The following is a 9,201-nucleotide window of genomic DNA, read 5'->3' as shown; positions in this document are numbered from 1 at the left end:
ACGCGGTCCCCTCTCCCCAATTGGGAAGAGTGTATTGACCACGTCCTCCAGCAGCCGGGGGTCAAGACCCTCGGTGACGGGGGGCGCCCACGGGCGGAGCTTATTCAGCACCACCTTATATGGGCGCCCCCATGGATCGTCATCAAGGGTCTGGAGGAGCTCCTTCCATGCCTGGGTCTTGGCCCGTTTGATGGCGACCTGCAGAGCAACCCGCGCCACGCGGTATGCTCCATACAGGTCATCAGCTGCCCTCGCTCGCGCCACGCCGTCGCCTGTACGTTGACGACGGCGCGCGCGGGTGTACTGGCGTCGGGCGCGGACAGTCGCGACTCGCAACTCCGCGATCGCGTCCGACCACCAGTACACCGCCCGGCGAGGAGAAGCCCGCCCGACCCGAGGCATCGCCGCGTCGCAAATACCCGCGACCAATGCTCCGAGCCGGGCGACCTCCTCCTCTATGCTCGGCAACTCGGCCGCTCCCTGCGGCCAAGTTGCAGCGAGGGCAGCTGCCATCAGGGCGTCCTTGTCCAGGCGCCGAAGCGCCCAGCGGCGTGGTGGGGTGCCACGCAGGCGGCCGTGTCGGGATGCACTCGCGGCGGCAGAGACCTCCATCCGGATGTACCGGTGATCGGAGAGTGTCTCTGCCCCCGCGACCACGTGCCAACCCGACACCATGCGCACGGCGTTGGGGGTCGCGAATCCAACATCCACGATGGACCCCCCATATCGCCGCACGCATGTGTGCTCCGACCCCCGGTTCAATACCCGGAGGTCGAGCCCCGCCGCCCAATCGCCCAGGATCCCGCCGCGAACGGAGGTCCTGGGGGATCCCCAAGCCACCGACTTGGCATTAAAATCCCCCAGGACCAGCACCGGCCGGGCCGCGTAGCGCTGCACGCATGCCGCGACCTCGGCCAAGTACAGCTCGAACGCAGCGTGACCGCTACGGGGCGAAATGTAGCACCCCACCACAGCGACTCCCCCCCAGTCCACGGCGACGAATCCCCGACCGCGCTCCAACAAGGAGAACGGTGGGGACCCGTCGCCCCCTCCCCATACCGTCGCCACCAAGCCGTCCGCGTCGCCCACCCAATGAGGGTGATCAGGGACGCGGTACGGCTCGGCGGCGACCGCCAGGCCAACCCCCCACTCCGCGAGGACTTGGGACATCAAGTCCTGTGCCGCGCGGCAGTGGTTGAGGTTGGCCTGGAGGAGGAGGCGGGGCGGCATTAATTAATGGCCGCGCCAGCCTCCTCCCGGCCGTCCGTCCCCGTAGCACCGTCCACCTCCATGGAGGACGATGCCACCGCCCTCGGCACCGGAGCCGGTGCAGCCCGCCTCTTCCTCTCCTTCCGGGAGGGGGGGGAGCACTTCTTGCTCCCCACCCTGTGATCGGCTGGCCTCCCCATGTCCGCACACAGCGGGCAGTGGGGGGCCGCCGAGCACTGGCTCGCACGGTGCTCTTTGGCACCGCAGCGGTAACACTGACCGCTGCGGTCCACCGGCGAGGTGCACCACTGCCTCACGTGCCCCAATTCGAGGCAGCGGTGACACTGGAGCGGGCGCGGCGCGAGGATTTCCACTCGCGCCGAAACCCACCCCACCAACACCCTCCCGGATTCCGCCACCTTACGGGCGGCGGAGAGGGGGCACCGGGCCCACACCGACCCGAGGCCGGAGGGCGACCTGCGGATCTCTCCGATCCGCAGGTCCTCCACAGGACAGTCCCCCGCCCTCGCAAGGGCACGGGACACATCCTGTGCGCTGACCGAGTCGTCCAGCCCACAAACGCGCATCTCCGTGCGCTTCGTGGGCCGGGCGACCCGGACACCTCGCTCGCCCAGCTGCTCCCGGAGCCTCTGGGCGAGACGATCCGCCTTCGCGCCGCTCTCTGCACCGGGGATCTCCAACAAGAGACCCCCGGTCACGGCCCTCTTCGCCCTCACTGAGGCGATGCCCAGCTCTTCCAGGGAGATATTCTCCCTGGCGAGCCGCATCGCCTCCGCGAGGGTCAGGTCGCCCCCCTGCGCAACGGTCAGTGTCACCGCTGCCGTTTTTGGGGGACGACCTGGTCGTGCCTTCCCGACCTTCGCGGCCTTTACCTTGGCCGGCGGCGGCGGAGGCGGAGGCTGCGGTTGCGAGGCCTTCCTCGCCGCCCGCTTCGCCTTCCGCCCCACCACCTTACTCCACGCCACCCCCCCTTGGGAGGGTGCCGTGGAGGACGCGTCCACCGCGACCACGGGTACACCACCCCCCGTGGGGGTCGCAACCCGGGGCCCTGGTGCCGCAACGCTGGGCGGAGCCTTCACTCCGCCCTTCTTTGCCTTCCCCGACTGTACCGGAACAGGTCGGGGAGGCACCGCCTTCCTGCTGACCGCTCTTCCGGCGAGGAGCTCCTCCCGGAAGGCGGCCAGCTTGCCATCAATCATGTCCCCAATCCTCCTCAGAAGATCGTCTTCTGAGGAGAACGGGGACTTCTTCACGGGCGGAGTGCGGGTGGAGGGGCCCGCGGTGCCCCGCACCACTGCCGCCGCACTCCGCTTATTTACCTCCGCTGAGGGACGCGGCGGTGGAGGAGGAGGGAGGATGGGAGGGAGGGCCGCGCTGTTCCACAGCGCCTCTGCCCTCCTCCTCCCCTGTCGCTCCTCCTCCAACAGGAGCTGCAGACGGGCGTTCCGCCCTCTGAGCTCCCGCGCCGCCTCCCTCATCTCTTCCGCCGCGGCCTTCAGGGCCTCCGCGCCACCGCTTTTCTGCCCCTTAAAGGCGCAGGCAGCGGCGACTTTCTCCACCCGCCTCAGGGACGAGGAGATCCTCTCCGATATCTCCTCGGTCACCTCGTCCCTGAGGCAACTCAGCCTCACCGACGGGCTCATCGCCCCGCCCACCTCGACGACGGCCTGCCCCGCCCTCTTCCTCTTAGAGCCTATGAGGCTCCTGGTGGAGGAGAAGGACGAGACTGACGCAGTCTCGTCGTCCTCCTCCACCTTCCACGAAGCCGGGCCAGGCGCTGGAGGCGGCGCGAGCGCCGTCACTCCAGTCCCAACACCGCCTTCGTCCTCCCCCTCTGACTTACCCCGTCCCATCCCCGTTTTAATATTGAACTCCATAATATTCCCACGAGCAGGTCGGAAGAAAAGGTCCGCCCGGGCAGAGCCGCCTTACCCGGGTAAGCCTATATACTCCGGGGGTTCGGCAGGTTCCCCGGAGGTGGTCGCTTGGGATTGGGCCTTCTCCCCCAACCATGCATCCCATCGCCGCGCACCATAGCTTAGGATTGGAGGGCGATTTTATAGAGTCGCCATGCTCGTGGCCCAGGCGGTTAAGCCAAGACCCCCGTTCCTCCTGCCGTCACGTACCATTCACAAAACCAATAGGGAATTGTGAATGGGTCGTTGTGACGACCAACAGGAGGCTTACGGTGTGTGTATGACTCGGGTACCCCGGGTTCGTTAAGCCCGTACTGCAGCTGAAAGGCTGGCAGCCCCTGAGGGAAGCAGAGCGGACTTAGAAACTTTCGCGCGTCGACCGCCGGACCGATCGCTCCAGGCTGTTTTTCGTCAATAACTCGAAAACGAGCACGGTAACGCTCGTTTTCGCCCGTACGATACTTGTACCGTTTACCGTTGGCTACCTGGTAGACGGTTTTTTTTTTTTTTATCTCGAAGTTTGAGAGCTTTTTTAATTTTTTCCACAAAAACGAGCACGTGAACGCCAATTTTCGTCTATACGATTCTTATGCAGTTTTATATTGTCTACACGGTCCACTGATCGTTTTATTTTTTTGTCGAATTTTGAGAATTTTTTTTTTTTTTTCTCGAAAACGAGCTCGACGACCTGCACTTTTGACGACGCCATCGTGTTCCCCGGATTTTTTCCTGCAAGATAGCGTGTCTATTTTTTGTCCTACGACGATTTTTGACGCCGGAGCGGTGTTTCGGAGCAGAGCGGACTTAGAAACTTTAGCGCGTCGACCGCCGGAGCGATCGCTCCAGGCTGTTTTTCGTCAATAACTCGAAAACGAGCACGGTAACGCTCATTTTCGCCCGTACGATACTTGTACCGTTTACCGTTGGCTACCTGGTAGATGGTTCTTTTTTTTTTTATCTCGAAGTTTGAGAGCTTTTTTAATTTTTTCCACAAAAACGAGCACGTGAACGCCAATTTTCGTCTATACGATTCTTATGCAGTTTTATATTCTCTACACGGTCCACTGTTCGTTTTATTTTTTTGTCGAATTTTGAGAATTTTTTTTTTTTTTTTCGAAAACGAGCTCGACGACCTGCACTTTTGACGACGCCATCGTGTTCCCCGGATTTTTTCCTGCAAGATAGGGTGGCGATTTTTTGTCCTACGACGATTTTTGACGCCGGAGCGATGATTCGGAGCAGAGCGGACTTAGAAACTTTCGCGCGTCGACCGCCGGACCGATCGCTCCAGGCTGTTTTTCGTCAATAACTCGAAAACGAGCACGGTAACGCTCGTTTTCGCCCGTACGATACTTGTACCGTTTACCGTTGGCTACCTGGCAGATGGTTTGTTTTTTTTTTATCTCGAATTTTGAGAGCTTTTTTAACTTTTTTCTCAAAAACGAGCACGTGAACGCCAATTTTGGTCTATACGATTCTTATGCAGTTTTAGATTCTCTACACGGTCCACTGATCGTTTTATTTTTTTGTCGAGTTTTGAGAATTTTTTTTTTTTTTTCTCGAAAACTAGCTCGACGACCTGCACTTTTGACGACGCCATCGTGTTCCCCGGATTTTTTCCTGCAAGATAGCGTGTCTATTTTTTGTCCTACGACGATTTTTGACGCCGGAGCGGTGTTTCGGAGCAGAGCGGACTTAGAAACTTTCGCGCGTCGACCGCCGGAGCGATCGCTCCAGGCTGTTTTTCGTCAATAACTCGAAAACGAGCACGGTAACGCTCATTTTCGCCCGTACGATACTTGTACCGTTTACCGTTGGCTACCTGGTAGACGGTTTTTTTTTTTTTTATCTCGAAGTTTGAGAGCTTTTTTAATTTTTTCCACAAAAACGAGCACGTGAACGCCAATTTTCGTCTATACGATTCTTATGCAGTTTTATATTGTCTACACGGTCCACTGATCGTTTTATTTTTTTGTCGAATTTTGAGAATTTTTTTTTTTTTTTCTCGAAAACGAGCTCGACGACCTGCACTTTTGACGACGCCATCGTGTTCCCCGGATTTTTTCCTGCAAGATAGCGTGTCTATTTTTTGTCCTACGACGATTTTTGACGCCGGAGCGGTGTTTCGGAGCAGAGCGGACTTAGAAACTTTAGCGCGTCGACCGCCGGAGCGATCGCTCCAGGCTGTTTTTCGTCAATAACTCGAAAACGAGCACGGTAACGCTCATTTTCGCCCGTACGATACTTGTACCGTTTACCGTTGGCTACCTGGTAGATGGTTCTTTTTTTTTTTATCTCGAAGTTTGAGAGCTTTTTTAATTTTTTCCACAAAAACGAGCACGTGAACGCCAATTTTCGTCTATACGATTCTTATGCAGTTTTATATTCTCTACACGGTCCACTGTTCGTTTTATTTTTTTGTCGAATTTTGAGAATTTTTTTTTTTTTTTTCGAAAACGAGCTCGACGACCTGCACTTTTGACGACGCCATCGTGTTCCCCGGATTTTTTCCTGCAAGATAGGGTGGCGATTTTTTGTCCTACGACGATTTTTGACGCCGGAGCGATGATTCGGAGCAGAGCGGACTTAGAAACTTTCGCGCGTCGACCGCCGGACCGATCGCTCCAGGCTGTTTTTCGTCAATAACTCGAAAACGAGCACGGTAACGCTCGTTTTCGCCCGTACGATACTTGTACCGTTTACCGTTGGCTACCTGGCAGATGGTTTGTTTTTTTTTTATCTCGAATTTTGAGAGCTTTTTTAACTTTTTTCTCAAAAACGAGCACGTGAACGCCAATTTTGGTCTATACGATTCTTATGCAGTTTTAGATTCTCTACACGGTCCACTGATCGTTTTATTTTTTTGTCGAGTTTTGAGAATTTTTTTTTTTTTTTCTCGAAAACTAGCTCGACGACCTGCACTTTTGACGACGCCATCGTGTTCCCCGGATTTTTTCCTGCAAGATAGCGTGTCTATTTTTTGTCCTACGACGATTTTTGACGCCGGAGCGGTGTTTCGGAGCAGAGCGGACTTAGAAACTTTCGCGCGTCGACCGCCGGAGCGATCGCTCCAGGCTGTTTTTCGTCAATAACTCGAAAACGAGCACGGTAACGCTCATTTTCGCCCGTACGATACTTGTACCGTTTACCGTTGGCTACCTGGTAGACGGTTTTTTTTTTTTTTATCTCGAAGTTTGAGAGCTTTTTTAATTTTTTCCACAAAAACGAGCACGTGAACGCCAATTTTCGTCTATACGATTCTTATGCAGTTTTATATTGTCTACACGGTCCACTGATCGTTTTATTTTTTTGTCGAATTTTGAGAATTTTTTTTTTTTTTTCTCGAAAACGAGCTCGACGACCTGCACTTTTGACGACGCCATCGTGTTCCCCGGATTTTTTCCTGCAAGATAGCGTGTCTATTTTTTGTCCTACGACGATTTTTGACGCCGGAGCGGTGGTTCGGAGCAGAGCGGACTTAGAAACTTTAGCGCGTCGACCGCCGGAGCGATCGCTCCAGGCTGTTTTTCGTCAATAACTCGAAAACGAGCACGGTAACGCTCATTTTCGCCCGTACGATACTTGTACCGTTTACCGTTGGCTACCTGGTAGATGGTTCTTTTTTTTTTTATCTCGAAGTTTGAGAGCTTTTTTAATTTTTTCCACAAAAACGAGCACGTGAACGCCAATTTTCGTCTATACGATTCTTATGCAGTTTTATATTCTCTACACGGTCCACTGTTCGTTTTATTTTTTTGTCGAATTTTGAGAATTTTTTTTTTTTTTTTCGAAAACGAGCTCGACGACCTGCACTTTTGACGACGCCATCGTGTTCCCCGGATTTTTTCCTGCAAGATAGGGTGGCGATTTTTTGTCCTACGACGATTTTTGACGCCGGAGCGATGATTCGGAGCAGAGCGGACTTAGAAACTTTCGCGCGTCGACCGCCGGACCGATCGCTCCAGGCTGTTTTTCGTCAATAACTCGAAAACGAGCACGGTAACGCTCGTTTTCGCCCGTACGATACTTGTACCGTTTACCGTTGGCTACCTGGCAGATGGTTTGTTTTTTTTTTATCTCGAATTTTGAGAGCTTTTTTAACTTTTTTCTCAAAAACGAGCACGTGAACGCCAATTTTGGTCTATACGATTCTTATGCAGTTTTAGATTCTCTACACGGTCCACTGATCGTTTTATTTTTTTGTCGAGTTTTGAGAATTTTTTTTTTTTTTTCTCGAAAACTAGCTCGACGACCTGCACTTTTGACGACGCCATCGTGTTCCCCGGATTTTTTCCTGCAAGATAGCGTGTCTATTTTTTGTCCTACGACGATTTTTGACGCCGGAGCGGTGTTTCGGAGCAGAGCGGACTTAGAAACTTTCGCGCGTCGACCGCCGGAGCGATCGCTCCAGGCTGTTTTTCGTCAATAACTCGAAAACGAGCACGGTAACGCTCATTTTCGCCCGTACGATACTTGTACCGTTTACCGTTGGCTACCTGGTAGATGGTTTTTTTTTTTTTTATCTCGAAGTTTGAGAGCTTTTTTAATTTTTTCCACAAAAACGAGCACGTGAACGCCAATTTTCGTCTATACGATTCTTATGCAGTTTTATATTCTCTACACGGTCCACTGATCGTTTTATTTTTTTGTCGAATTTTGAGAATTTTTTTTTTTTTTTCTCGAAAACGAGCTCGACGACCTGCACTTTTGACGACGCCATCGTGTTCCCCGGATTTTTTCCTGCAAGATAGCGTGTCGATTTTTTGTCCTAGCTCAATTATTAAGGAAGTTACGGTTTCTTGATTTTTCGGTATGTTCGAACTGGTCTTTTAGGCGGGCGCTCGGTCGCGCGGTGCTTTCGCATCGACCGACGTACCGATCGGCGGCGACGGTTTTTCGTCTATATCTCGAAAACTAGTACGCTAACACATATTTTGACCTATATGATATTTGTTCAGTGTAATTTTTTCTATCTGGTAGGCTGGTTTTTTTTTTTTTATCTCGAATTTTTTGAACGTTTTTGTTTTTTTCTCGAAAACTAGCGCGACGACCGATATTTTTAACTACGGTTTTGAATTCGTCTAATTTTTGCCTACAAGATAGCGTGTCGAGTTTTTGTTCTGCGACGATTTTGACCATTTTTTCATTTTTTTCTCGAAAACGAGCACGGCAATCTATATTTTTAACGACGGCATCGTGTTCCCCTGCTTTTTTCCTACAAGATAGCGTTTTTTTTTTTTGCCCTAGCTCAATTATTAAGGAAATTACAGGTGTTGGTTTTCGCTCTAAGTTATAACAGGCCGTTCGGGCGGGCGGTTGGGTCGCGCGGTTCCCCCCATAAGCGGCCGTGCGTAAGCCCGTGCGTCGCCGGCGTTCCGGCGGGCGCCTCGGTACCTATAAGAGAAGCGACGGTCCGGTCGAGTCGGTCGGGGCAGCGTCGAGCGTACGGCTATTCTTCGACCTCGGTTGAGAAGCAGTCGTCGCTCCTCGGGATTTCATCCTGACTGTTCTGTATCGTGCTCGTTCCAGACTTTCTCCACACTGCATTGCCACGAGTCGGTGTCTTTGACCGAATGGCTCTTGAAGTGGTATAAGCGTCTCGAGTGACGTTGGTGACTTGTATACGTTTAAAATATGTATACTCGTACTATCCGAGCATCAACTCTTCAGTCCGAGCGATTGAAAATTTTGTGAAAACCATAAACTGGCACTACACTCTACGGAGCGTAGCTTAAAAGGCAAAAATTGTATGGAACTACGGTTCGTACTCTGGAAAGTGAGCAAAGAATGAAATACAGGTGTCTGACCTCGACATAACAGTACGGCGCCGAATACGTGCTTTCTCGACCAGCACATACGCGCTTTCTCGTTTTTGTCCAGCATGAATGCTTAGTCTTCGGGCCTGGCAATACGTGCTTCCACGATCGATGCCCAGCGTGAATAAGTGCCCGAGATGTTCAGCATGAGCGCAGCTCTACGTACTTTGTCGTTGTGGGATACCATTATACAATAATGTTCTGTTGTGAAGTAAAATACGAAACGAGAGAGTTTGGTG

The sequence above is a fragment of the Colletes latitarsis genome, unplaced genomic scaffold, assembly GCF_051014445.1.
Source record: "Colletes latitarsis isolate SP2378_abdomen unplaced genomic scaffold, iyColLati1 scaffold0044, whole genome shotgun sequence".
Classification (NCBI taxonomy): domain Eukaryota; kingdom Metazoa; phylum Arthropoda; class Insecta; order Hymenoptera; family Colletidae; genus Colletes; species Colletes latitarsis.
Note: the sequence above shows the minus strand (reverse complement) of the source record.